General features: G+C 38.2%; 1 protein-coding gene across 4 annotated transcripts in view; it reads left to right on the top strand.

Annotated features, from left to right (window-relative positions):
* SORCS1 (sortilin related VPS10 domain containing receptor 1) overlaps positions 1-14,564 on the top strand; it is a gene marked incomplete at both ends in the record, with an annotated part of 558,785 nt that overhangs the window by 93,022 nt on the left and 451,199 nt on the right. The gene's annotated exons all lie outside the window — the stretch shown is intronic.

Raw genomic sequence — 14,564 nt, 5'->3', positions numbered from 1 at the left:
TTTAGATGGTGTCCTTATGCAAGAAACCTGAGACTCACTTTCTTCTGTTAGTTGGGAATCATAGTAAATGACACTTACTGGTTGTTCTGAAGATGGATGGAGATCATTGGAATGGAAGCTATTTGCAAAAATAGCACTATAGAAATGCTATTTCCTTTAATCTGTACCCACACCACTGGGGCTTTATAATAGAGTCTGTGGAACGAATTTCCAGAGATGATGTAATTACACAAAAATATAACAGTGCATCGACAACCAAACATATTGCTGCTAACAAGAGGAAAGAATTCATGTCTGCTGAGGGATGGGTAGGATCAGATCAGGAAGGTCCACTTCTGGAGAGATTGTTGATAAATACACACCTTCAAAGGGAGTAAGCCTGAATGAAATTCCAGCATATAAAGTGCAGATCAGTGTGCAGCAAGCTGTTTACATAAAGTGCGCTTAATGGGAGGCAGGCTGGAGGGAAAGTTTCAGAGGGGAGTCACTTTACTGGCTATGGCTTCTTGTCCAAAGTACTGTTTCCTTGGGAGCAGCTGGTAACTGAGCCCGAGTGGATCTGCTGCTCCTTGCCCGTTCTCTCCCTCCGGTAGAAAATGGGTAACTTTGAGTGACAGGCTGTTGAAGACCTAGAATTAATCAAGCCAAATGTATTGACGGGGGGCTGGGGAGACAGGGGTAGGACAGATAAGTCTATATAATGTCTCACGTCCCTTTCAGTTCAGAGTTTAGGATTCTAAGATGGTGGGCCCAGCTGCTGGTACCTTATTTAATCTTTTCTATTCTTAGCCAAGGTAATTGCATAAATGTTAAAATAGAAATGAGTTGAACTCCTGGGGAAAGCCACAGGTAGCTGCCTAAAAGAATTTTAAACATTGTGAACAAAAACTCCTAATTAGTGGAAGGAGTGGGGCAATGGAGTGGGGGGGGCAGTGAAGAGAGTTCTTACTGTTTTTCAATTCAGTGAAGTTTAGCAAGTATTGAATTTCCACTGAATATTTTAAGCCTATTCTTCATTTATTTAAAGTCTTTTAAAATTCACCCTGATTTCATTGTGACTAAAGAGTTACTGCTATGAACTTGTATGAGACCCCAGTGAGTTTCCATTTTTAATTGGGAATGTCGGAACTGAGGGAGCAGCTGCAAATTTATTCAGGTCCTTAACTGTGGTGTGAGAAAGCTAAGGATTTATCAGAATCTAACCGTCCATATTCATATGTTTATAATATGTGACTTGATAAACATACAGAGCTAAGTTCCTGTCATTAAGAATGCAAACATGGGGCTTCCCTGGTGGCGCAGTGGTTGAGAGTCCGCCTGCCGATGCAGGGGACACGGGCTTGTGCCCGGATCCGGGAGGATCCCACATGCCGCGGAGCGGCTGGGCCCCGTGAGCCATGGCTGCTGAGCCTGCGCGTCCGGAGCCTGTGCTCCGCAACGGGAGAGGCACAACAGTGAGAGGCCCGCGTACCTAAAAAAAAAAAAAAAAAAGAATGCAAACATGAAAACTCAAATAACCAGGCTTACTTAAGACACATGGTCAATGAGAATTTGTTATTATGACCACGAGGGACCATGAGATTTTGGATTGCCTTTCAAATCACCAAAAGGATATTACATCATGTTAAACATCTTTGAGGGTCACACATCCTAGTGTCTGAGAATTGATTTTCTGTATATGATACACATGGCTACTTTTTATTAACCAGAATTGAATAAGCCACAGCTTTTAAATGGTCTTAAATAGTTTGTTCTTGCAAAACTTTGTCGGCTGATCATAATGTTGGAGTGTTCCCCTCTCATAGAATTGCTAATATAAAAATGTTTAATATCCGGACTTCCTCCCGAAGTTTTTTATACAGTTTTATTATAAAACTACTACCTCCTTATTTTAGAAAACATGAAATAGAGAATCATATAAAGAACACAGAAGCTTCCATTTTTCCACTAATAAGAAATACCTCCAGATATGTTGGTGCATTTCTTTATATAACCATACGCATCTACATACATACATATGTACATAAGCATATGTGAGAATAAACACACACATTCTATCCAAGTTTCTAGTGTCTAGCAGTCATTTCTTTGGTTCAAGGAAACATCATCTGCTTCCACTATCTGATTTTCTGGTTTTATGGAAGCATATTTATTCATGTACAGTTTGAAATAAGCAGTGTGGAATTTTTCCCTTCACAGAGAGAATTATTTGGGAAAAAAAAAATAGAGATCAAAATTGAAACACTACACTGAGCCACAGTAAAACTCTTATGTCATCACCCATACTCACCACTGACTTCACATTTCAAGATGCAGTATCTCTGACCTTGTTGAATTTATGGGGACTGGAGGGAGAAGAGGTATTAACATAGGAGAAAGGAAGTGATAAAAGCATGACATAAATCCAGATGATTTGCAAATCAGTTCCCATGTACCTATGGAGTGGTTGCAATTCCTTTGGTGGCAGTCTCTCTGGGGTGTTTGAACATCTAACTTCCATTTTCTTGACCCTGAAATTCAGACCTTATGTCTCAGGCAAGGCTGTATTAGTTATTCTGAGTTAGGACAGGTAGGTTAGCAATAGTTTTAGCTCCCTAAGGTGTTCTAATCTTCCATCTCCTTATGTTTTCATGAGTATTTCAATAAAAAAAAGTGCCTTTTGTTCATTGTAATTATAACCTAAACGTACCCCACCCTGAATTAATTTCAACTGCCTCACTCATCTGTAATATTGTGACTGAAATAATAGAGAACAATACTATTGAGGTAGTAATAAATTTAAACATGTTAATATTAATAAAAAATGATGAAGGTGAGAGGAATGACATGATTTTCCTTCAACTTTGGAAATTAAATTCAATTTTCATTCATTTTATGAATATTATTATGAATATGAGCTCTTTTAAGTAAATAAAACTGCATTTAAATTTATATAGATGGAGCCTGCAGACTGTGTGGTTTTGGACAGATTACTTAGCATCTCTGGGCCTCAGTTCCTCATTGATAGATTAGGAAATGGAGACTGCTGATACTTATTTTAGAGAGTTGTTGTGGCCATTCATTGATATAATAAAATGTGAAGTACATTTAACAATGTCTGATACAGAGTAAAAACGGAATAAAGGTTAGCTACTAATATTATTACCCATTCAGATTAGCTTCTAGTATTTGTTTCACATTTATTATTCACTTAACTTTATTCTGTTAATGTTTCTATATTGTAATGTAATCAGCATATATGCAATTTTTAATTCATTCATACATTTATTATGTCCTACTTATTTCCAAAATAACTAAGATATTTTACATTATATGATACAGATAAAATGAAACCATAAGTTATATGAGTGAAATAAAACAACCAAGTTATTAAAGGAATGAAAGAATAATTATATCAGAACGTAGATTTGGACAGCTATTATATTGGAGCCCTGAATTTGGTACTGAACTGCCCACAAAAAGGCAAAAAGGAGAAGAGCAAATTATGGAGCTTTTACTGTCTTATACAGGGAAACATGTTGCTTCTCTAAGCATAGTTTTTTCTCTTGTACTGCTGTCTAAACGGAATGTATTGCATTGGCCTTTATGTAAGGGATGTTGAAAAACCTAATGGATGGTGTCTTTGTTAGCAGTTTTACTACAGAAAAAGATCACGAATGGCCTTAAAGACATGTTCTTTTCTTTGATTTTTATAAGCTGGAAATAAGGATTTTAATTAGATATGTAGAATTTTGTTATGATGTCAGAGTGATACTTGCTCGGGAATTTATTTACTCCCTTTGTTTTTCATGTGCTAAGCGTCCATTATGGATGTTTGTGAAAACATTATTATTTTTCTTTTATCCTTTGATTATTTGTATCCATTCTTCTCTAACATAGATTATAATAGCTAAGAATTGGAATTCGTAAGAACTCTTGTTGAGTACCATTAGATTACTTGGTAGAGAGTCTGAACTGGTTCATTTTTATGTCTAATTTTCCTTCAAGTTGTCTTTTGTTGATGAAATGCATCACTAGCGTAGCTCTGATATTTGCCAGGCAAGATTATTGTTAGTTTTTACTCATAGATGTATCTGAGTGGAATAGAGACAGATGGTAAATTTTCTTGAGTCAATCTGAAAAGAGAAAGAGAAGATATATATGAAAATGTGAGTACTTGAGCATTTTTTAAAATAAATTTATTTATCTATTTATTTTGGCTGCTTTGGGGTTTTTTTTTTAACATTTTTACTGGAGTATAATTGCTTTACAATGGTGTGTTAGTTTCTGCTTTATAACGAAGTGAATCAGTTATACATATACATATATCCCAATATCTCTTCCCTATTGTGTCTCCCTCCCTCCCACCCTCCCTATCCCACCCTTCTAGCTGGTCACAAAGCACTGAGCTGATCTCCCTGTGCCATGCAACTGCTTCCCACTAGCTATCTGTTTTACATTTGGTAGTGTATATATGTCCATATATTCACTACCACTCTCTCACTTTGTCCCAGCTTACCCTTCCCCCTCCGCGTGTCCTCAAGTCCATTCTCTAGTAGGTCTATGTTGTTATTCCCGTCTTGCCACTAGGTTCTTCATGACCATTTTTTTGTTTGTTGTTTTTTAAGATTCCATATATATGTGTTAGCATACGGTATTTGTCTTTCTCTTTCTGACTTACTTCACTCTGTATGACAGACTCTAGGTAGGTCCATCCACCTCAGTACAAATAACTCAATTTCGTTTCTTTTTATGGCTGAGTAATATTCCATTGTATATATGTGCCCACATCTTCTTTATCCATTCATCTGTCGATGGACACTTAGGTTGCTTCCAAGTCCTGGCTATTGTAAATAGAGCTGCAATGAACATTGTGGTACGTGACTCTTACTGAATTATGGTTTTCTCAGGGTATATGCCCAGTAGTGGGATTTCTGGGTTATATGGTAATTCTATTTTTAGTTTTTTAAGGAACCTCCGTACTGTTCTCCATAGTGGCTGTATCAATTTACATTTACACCAACAGTGTATGAGGGTTCCCTCTTCTCCACACCCTCTCCAGCATTTATTGTTTGTAGACTTTTTGATGATGGCCATTCTGACTGGTGTGAGGTGATACCTCATCGTAGTTTTCATTTGCATTTCTCTAATGATTAGTGATGTTGAGCATCCTTTCATGTGTTTGTTGGCAATCTGTATATCTTCTTTGGAGAAATGTCTATTTAGGTCTTCTGCCAATTTTTTGATTGGGTTGTTTGTTTTTTTGATATTGAGCTGCATGAGCTGCTTGTAACTTTTTCTACAGTATCAATGCAATCCCTATCAAACTACCACTGGCATTTTTTATAGAACTAGAACAAAAAATTTCACAATTTGTATGGAAACACAAAAGACCCCAAATAGCCAAAGCAATCTTGAGAAAGAAAAGTGGAGCTGGAGGAATCAGGCTCCCTGATTTCAGACTATACTACAAAGCTACAGTAATCAAGACAGTATGGTACTGGCACAAAAACAGAAAGATAGATCAATGGAACAGGATAGAAAGCCCAGAGATAAACCCACGCACATATGGTCCCTTATCTTTGATAAAGGAGGCAAGAATATACAATGGAGAAAAGACAGACTCTTCCATAAGTGCTGCTGGGAAAACTGGCCAGCTACATCTAAAAGAATGAAATTAGAATACTCCTTAACACCATACACAAAAATAAACTCAGAATGGATTAAAGACCTAAATATAAGGCCAGACACTATCAAACTCCTAGAGGAAAACATAGGCAGAACACTCTATGACATAAATCACAGCAAGATCCCTTTTGACCCACCTCCTAGAGAAATGGAAATAAAAAACAAAAATAAATAAATGGGACCTAATGAAACTTCAAAGCTTTTGCACAGCAAAGGAAACCATAAACAAGATGAAAAGACAACCCTCAGAATGGGAGAAAATATTTATTTGAGCATTTTTAGGTCATTGGTTTACGTGCTGGTAATGAAATAAAATTAACTGAAATATGATTATTTAAAAGCTCCTTAAAAATCTGGAGGAAAGGAAGGTAACCAAAACATGATAAGAGGCAATAAAGAGAATGCAAAAATGAGTTGGGTTCAATTTTTTTTTTTTTTTTTCTCATGTAAAAAGATATTGCCTAGGAAAAAACAACCAAGAAAAGGACCTGGACATGTTTCTTGCAAGATTCCTACAGCCCAAGATGTGGAATTCTTTCAAATGTACTAAATGCTCTTTAAAAATATTGTTTATAGAATTTATTTTACAGATTTGTTCCCCTGGTGTACAAAATGTCCCCTAAGTTATCTCTGAAAACTTAAATACATCTAATTTTTTTTATGGTCCGTAGTTGAACTTGTGAGATTTTTTTTTTTTAAGTGTGACTGCAAAGTAAGGGGATGGATTTTCCTCCTGAGACTGTAAACTGGCTCTGTAGACAATTTCAAAAGGATAATTTATCAAAAGATTCTATCAGTGTCATCAGAATCAGAGAACAGTTTTTTAAGGTCATTTCATTAAGGGCTAACAATCATTTGCATGTATTAAGAGAAAAAGATATTGCCTAATATAGAGTGAACTTTGTGACCTGGGGGCATGTAGTCACAATCACCACAAAGTAGAGGAAAAGGGTTGTTGGCAAGGATATTGAATAGGGTGGCTCCCTTTCATGATCACAGGGGGTGCCCTTGATCAAAAGGAGGTGCTCAAGGGCTGAGGGCATGTTGGGGAAAATAATGACAGAACAATCCTGTGTGAGCAGAGGGCAGAGTAGGTCTGGCAGGGTCCATTTGCAGGTTTGGGACACTTACTAAGTACAGGACAATAAAAATTGTAGCCAAGAAAGTCACTTGGGTGTATACTTTGTTATCTTCATGTCTGTTAATTAATTTTAACCTCGTAAGAACTCTCCTCAATCCCTTTATCCCAGTTTTGCAGATGAAAAAAAAAGAGCTTGGATAGATGATAAATTATTGAGAATCAGGTAGATAAAAAACCCTGAAGATAGCAGTAGAATCCAGATTTTCTGAATCCCTATTGCCATTTCCATCTTCCTCTCTGCATTTTAACACTGGGTGTACATATATGATTGGGTGTCTGTGTCTGTGTGTGTACGACATGATCTGGCAGGGGATTTGTTAGCTAAGGTAGAACTGTGTGCTGTCACCGATAAGGATTCTGTGTATGAGGACAAATGATAAATTAAGATCACTTTGTCTGTCAGAAGCATTCTTTGACCCTCATGATAATCAAATTTGATGTACTTTGGCATTCTGATGTACTTTGTAATTGAATGAGTAGAGTACTGAGGTTTTTTTCAATTTACTCTTTTTCGACGTCCCCAAAACATGAAGTAAAGTAGGATCTCCTCTGTCTGGGCTTGCAGAGCATAAGCCCGCTTGATGGCGGGAGGATGGGCCAGATCGACTTCTGAGGTCCCTTTCATTTTACAGAATTCGTTATTGTCTCATCTCCTATTGCTCCAAATGTCCTTTCATCATAAAGCTCATAGGCAAAGCACTAAACAGGCGCATCCTTTGTACAGCATCCCCTGGATTCTTTACAGCAGCAGGACTGCAGGTCCTTGAATCTGACATCCACAGTGTTTCTGCGACGTTTTCTTTCGTTGTCAGTTATGACCTCACATGAAATCCAGGCTTCTTGTTTTACTGGGATTTTGAACATCTCTTCTGCCATCTGAGCAGTTCCCAGAGCACCTTTGTCTCAACCAGAGATAATATGCCTTTAAACAGTGTGAAACGTAGCAAAGTAATTACTTTTGTTTTAAGGTCCTTATCTTGGCATAGAAAACATTGAAAAATAAGATTGGGTGGGAAACTATAGCCACTTCATGTCACAGTTTCAGCAAAACTAGACTGTTTGCATTTGTCACTTTTACTGAAAGAGTGTCTTTATAATGTGTGCGTGGGATTTGCTTTCGGCCTCATGGTAGGAGCCAACTCCATGGAGTGAAGTCCCTTGTTCTGAGCTGCTTGGCTGGCCTTCCTGTAACCCTAGGCTCCAATAAGAAAACAACAAAGACAGGTTTTATGTTCTGTGTTAGAGATGATTTAGATTATTCAAAGGAATTTTTATACAGACAGTAGTCATAGGAAACATATTCAGATCAATGAAAACATAAAGATGGCTTATTGGTTTCCTGTCACAAGATGCATTACAGGGAAGAGTTTCAGCACATGAAAAAAACCCAGGGCAGTACTATTAGCAATGTGCTTTTATAGTTAGTGATTTCCCTAGTTTTCTCTGAAAAGTTGAAAAATTCATATCGGACAGATTCAGATTTGCAATGCTTTCAGTCATAGTACTTGAAAATAAAATCTTAAACAATTGGAATCATAAATCATAATTCTCTGTCGCTCAGTACTTTAGTGATAGTTAATAGTTGCAATATTTGTGAATGTTAACTTTTATTTTCTAGTTCCTACGTGCCAGACACGGTTCTACATATACTGATTCATCACCCTGTGTGGTCGTAGTATTATCATCCCCCATGTATTATCATTTCCATTTTAACTCATAAGGATCCTGAAGCATGGAGATGGTGAGCAGCTTACTTATTAGACCAAACAGATGAGGAAGAGGGCTGGGATTCAAACTCAGACATTCTGAGTTGGGAGTCTCTGCTCCCTGAGACAGTACAGCATATACCCTGGAACACTTTGTGAATCACTGAAGAAAATTATAGTCAAGGTAATTTTATTGTTAATAATGTAACACAGTCTATATTTTTGAATGACAATCTTTGTTGACTATTTAAATACATATATACACTGGAATATTACTCAGCCATAAAAAGGAACAAATTGGGTCATTTGTAGAGACGTGGATGGATCTAGAGACTGTCATACAGAGTGAAGTAAGTCAGAAAGAGAAAAACGAATATCATATATTAATGCATATATGTGGAACCCAGAAAAATGGTACAGATGAACAGGTTTGCAAGGCAGAAATAGAGACACAGATGTAGAGAACAAACGTATGGACACCAAGGGGGGAAAGTGGTGGGGTGGTGGTGGTGGGATGAATTGGGGGATTGGGAATGACATATATACACTAATATGTATAAAATAGATAACTAATAAGAACCTGCTGTATAAAAAATAAATAAAATTCAAAAAAAAACCTGTTAGCCATCATATTTATTAACGAGAAATGCCTGTTTATCTGTCATATTGGATAGAAGTTGATTTTAAGTGTCTCAAATATCTTCAAAATAGGACTGATGGACACATTTCTGTTACAGGAAGGTTGTTAGTCTTGTTCTATAAGAGCTACATTGTAGGACTTCCCTGGTGGCGCAGTGGTTGAGAGTCCACCTGCCGATGCAGGGGACACGGGTTCGTGCCCTGGTCTGGGAAGATCCCACATGCTGCAGAGCGGCTGGGCCTGTGAGCCACGGCCGCTGAGCCTGAGCGTCCAGAGCCTGTGCTTCACAATGGGAGAGGCCACAACAGTGAGAGGCCCGTGTACCGCAAAAAAAAAAAAAAAAAAGCTACATTGTAAAGTTCTATGTACTCTTTCTCTTATCAACAGCAAAAATATTCTGCCAGTCAAATGTGTTTCCTTTCATTTGAGGTGCTATAAACTGAATGTGTTTCCCCAAAAATCATACATTGAAACCTAACCCCCAAGGTGATGGTATTTGGAGGTGAGGCTTTTGAGAGGTGATTAGGTCATGAGGGTAGTAGATCCCTCATGGATAGGATTAATGAAAGCGGCTCCAGAGCGTTCCTTGCCCCTTCTGACATGGCTAGAAGATGGCTCTCTATGAACAAGGAAGTGGGCAGAAGAATTAGTACCAATGTGTTGATTGCAATATGCTTCTATTTCCATGTATCATTTAAGAATGTAATTTTAAAGTGAACTGACTATATAGAATTTGGAATTTCCAAGTTGAAAACAAGTCTTGTCTAAACTTTAATAGTTTTTCTATTATTGCCCTTTGTTAAATGGTGGAATCTTTGGGTAAAATAAGATAGTGAGGCTCAGTTCTATTAGACATTTTGAGAACCTGGATTCAGAGAGGGAAGGAAGAAGAGAGGGAGGAAAGACTAGGAGAGACAGCCACCGGTAATGGGTAGAAACTCTATACCTGAGTCTAGTTTAACATGAGAAAGAATTACTTTGTTCAGGTTTGGGAGTTGAATGCACTTGGGTCCTCGGAGGATGCAAATTGGGAAAGGTGAGCCCATGACTTGGGGCTATGACTCCTAAGAGAGAGACTGATAATGTTTTAAAATGCCTGTTACATAAAGTACAGGCCATTATCCTAATTGATTCCTTTTTCTAACAAACTTATTTATTGGGTTGTGTTTGTGTGTGTAGAAGAAAGAATACATTTACTGGCTTTATAATAATGATCACTGGAAACTGGTATTTGTGTTCAAGATACTCATTTTATGGGCAATTTTTTTTTTCTGGGGGAAGCCTCTATTCCATAAAGTGGTTATGCACTGATTATTTGAGAATAAACAATGCTGATTTTATCCTTTCCTTGTCTTTTGAGCTCTGACGGTGTATTTTTCACTTCTCTGTGTGACCCAGTCACATTCTTTGGCGTTTTAGTGATGACATTTAGAACAGAGAGAGCTCAGTGATAAAGCTGAGGATTTGGGACAGGGGAGGTTGGATGCTAGAGCTGATAAGGAAAGTTTCTGGGTATATGATGACAAGAAAACCACCCAGGGCATGGTGAAAGAGGGATAGACAGAAAAGACAAACAGGAAATAAAAATTAACTCAACTAAAAATGTTTCATTTGTGAGCATATCAGTTAACTGTGGCCTTAGTGACGTGAGCCTCCCATATATGACTGGGCTGTAGATATTCACTATAAAACTATAGTAAGAGCTGAGACAGAACCCCAGCTTTCTCTCTCGCCCTAGAAGAAGTTAGGGTGAACAGAGAGTAAATTTCATCATTGCATCAGCCAATTGGATCAACTTATTTCCCTTTTTGCTCTTTGCCACTAATAAATGAGTTGAATGAAACAAACAAACACTATTTTGCTTCCTATAAAACTTTGAATTAGCTACAAGTGGGTGTGTGCTGATGACATGATGAGAGATGGTTTTCTCCCGTCCTCACGAGCAATCGCATTCTGCAAACGACAGCTTCTGTGCCACCAGAATACAGGGCGCATTGTTCTATTTCCCAGTAATTGGCAGAGAACAATTAAAATTCAAAGAAAAGCTCAGTGGTAGAGGAAGGACATTGTGTCTCGCAGACTGATGGCCCATAGCTCTCCCATTCTTCCCTGCACGATGGGGCGGTGGCCGTGCCCCCTGCTCTCCCTATGTGGCGAGAGGGTGAGCAGGGGGTGGTAAGTGACTTGTTCTTCCAGTACATGGCTCTTGAGAATCCTAATAAGAATAAGTGACAATTATTAGGCATGTCCCAGTGACGGCTCAAGAATCGTGATCTCAATTAATCTTTACCTAGTATGCCTTAGAAGTAGACTCCACTATTCATTGCATTTTATAGATAAAAGAAAGAGATGCTAAATAATTTGCTCAAGTCAGAGAAGAAATTAGTGTCAGGACTGAGTTGGACAACACAGAACCCAGTCTGGTCCGTGCATAGCCCCTGCCCTGTGGTTGCTGCTTGGCTACTGATTAATGAATGTCCAAAGGAGTAGAGTTCTCTGCACTTAGCCCGGCCATTTCACTCCCTGCCCCAGGCTGTCATGTTAGTCTTTCAGCAAGGCTCTAAATGTGACATTTCCCTGGTTACCCGTGACTCCCAGTTAAAATCTCCCCTTCTGCGCTCAGTTCCAGCCAGACTTTCCTTCTTTCTGCCATGGAACATACCAAGCTGTCTTCTGTCGCACGGGTAACTTACATGCGCTGATCTCTGCCTGCAGTCCTGCCCTCTTCACCTGGTTCATTTCTTCTCCACCTTCCGATCTCAGCTGAAACTTCCTCATGAGATTTGCCTACAAAAAACCCTAATTGCATGCTCTCAGAGTACCATACAACTTTTCTTTTACAAAAGTTATTACAGTAAGAATTCTGCGTTGTCTCAGGCTGGTTTTGTTCATCACTGGGTCCCCAAGATTTATCACAGTGAAAATATTGAAGTTAAAAATATTTAAGATGCTGTTATCTTTCTACTTGCATCTTACCTGTTGTGAAGGTTTCTACTTCCTGTTTCCCCTTTCTGCACCACAGCCCTTATCTTTATCCAACCATTTGTTGTGGAGGCATTTCAAAATAAGTATCACCCAAATCAGAGGTCCTCAACACTTGATGAATATCAAAGTCATCTAGGGATCTCTTAAAAATTTGATAGCTGTTGAGCATTCTTTCATGTGTTTGTTGGCAGTCTGTATATCTTCTTTGGTGAAATGTCTATTTAGGTCTTCTGCCCATTTTTGGATTGGGTTGTTTGTTTTTTTGTTATTGAGCTGCATGAGCTGCTTGTAAATTTTGGAGATTAATCTTTGTCAGTTGCTTCATTTGCAAATATTTTCTCCCATTCTGAGGGTTGTCTTTTGGTCTTGTTTATGGTTTCCTTTGCTGTGCAAAAGCTTTGAAGTTTCATTAGGTCCCATTTGTTTTTTTTTTGTTTGTTTTTATTTCCATTTCTCTAGGAGGTGGGTCAAAAAGGATCTTGCTGTGATTTATGTCATAGAGTGTTCTGCCTATGTTTTCCTCTAAGAGTTTGATAGTTTCTGGCATTACATTTAGGTCTTTAATCCATTTTGAACTTATTTTTGTGTATGGTGTTAGGGAGTGATCTAATCTCATACTTTTACATGTAGCTGTCCAGTTTTCCCAGCACCACTTATTGAAGTGGCTGTCCTTTCTCCACTGTACATTCCTGCCTCCTTTATCAAAGATAAGGTGACCATATGTGTGTGGGTTTATCTCTGGGCTTTCTATCCTGTTCCATTGATCTATCTTTCTGTTTTTGTGCCAGTACCATACTGTCTTGATTACTGTAGCTTTGTAGTATAGTCTGAAGTCAGGGAGCCTGATTCCTCCAGCTCCTTTTTTCGTTCTTAAGATTGCTTTGGCTATTTGGGGTCTTTTGTGTTTCCATACAAATTGTGAAATTTTTTTGTTCTAGTTCTGTGAAAAATGCCAGTGGTAGTTTGATAGGGATTGCATTGAATCTGTAGATTGCTTTGGGTAGTAGAGTCATTTTCACAATATTGATTCTTCCAATCTAAGAACATGGTATATCTCTCCATCTATTTGTATCATCTTTAATTTCTTTCCTCAGTGTCTTATAATTTTCTGCATACAGGTCTTTTGTCTCCTTAGGTAGGTTTATTCCTATATATTTTATTCTTTTTGTTGCATTGTTAAATGGGAGTGTTTTCTTGATTTCACTTTCAGATTTTTCATCATTAGTGTATAGGAATGCCAGAGATTTCTGTGCATTAATTTTGTATGCTGCTACTTTACCAAATTCATTGATTAGCTCTAGTAGTTTTCTGGTAGCATCTTTAGGATTCTCTATGTATAGTATCATGTCATCTGCAAACAGTGACAGCTTTACTTCTTCTTTTATGCAAATCAAAACTACAATGAGATATCATCTCACACCAGTCAGAATGGCCATCATCAAAAAATCTAGAAACAATAAATGCTGGAGAGCATGTGGAGAAAAGGGAACACTCTTGCACTGCTGGTGGGAATGTGAATTGGTACAGCCACTATGGAGAACAGTATGGAGATTCCTTAAAAATTACAAATAGAACTACCATATGACCCAGCCATCCCCCTACTGGGCATATACCCTGAGAAAACCATAATTCAAAAAGAGTCATGTACCACAATGTTCATTGCAGCTCTATTTACAATAACCAGGCGACGGAAACAACCTAAGTGTCCATCATCATATGAATGGATAAAGAAGATTTGGCCCATATATACAATGGAATATTACTCAGCCATAAAAAGAAACGAAATTGAGCTATTTGTAATGAGGTGGATGGACCTAGAGTCTGTTATACAGAGTGAAGTAAGTCAGAAAGAGAAGGACAAATACCGTATGCTAACACACATATATGGAATTTAAGAAAAAAAAATGTCGTGAAGAACCTAGGGGTAAGACAGGAATAAAGACACAGACCTACTAGAGAATGGACTTGAGGATATGGGGAGGGGGAAGGGTAAGCTGTGACAAAGCGAGAGAGAGGCATGGACATATATACACTACCAAACATAAAATAGATAGGTAGTGGGAAGCAGCCGCATAGCACAGGGAGATCAGCTCGGTGCTTTGTGACCACCTAGAGAGGGTTGGGATAGGGAGGGTGGGAAGGAGGGAGACGCAAGAGGGAAGAGATATGGGAACATATGTATATGTATACCTGATTCACTTTGTTATAAAGCAGAAACTAACACACCATTGTAAAGCAATTATACTCCAATAAAGATGTAAAAAAAAAAATTTGATAGCTGTGCCCACTCCTGGTCAGTTACATTGGAATGCCAAACAGGTATGTGCATTTCATAAATGTAGACAAGTTAACTGCAGCAGGAGGTGAACTTGTGTGATTGAAGGGACTCTTGCAAATTCCCAGCAGTGATGGGAAGAAACCAAAA

Source organism: Grampus griseus (genome assembly GCF_964374135.1).
Source record: "Grampus griseus genome assembly, chromosome: 16".
In the NCBI taxonomy this organism is placed as follows: Eukaryota; Metazoa; Chordata; class Mammalia; order Artiodactyla; family Delphinidae; genus Grampus; species Grampus griseus.
Note: the sequence above shows the minus strand (reverse complement) of the source record. Positions and strands in the feature narration are given on the sequence as shown.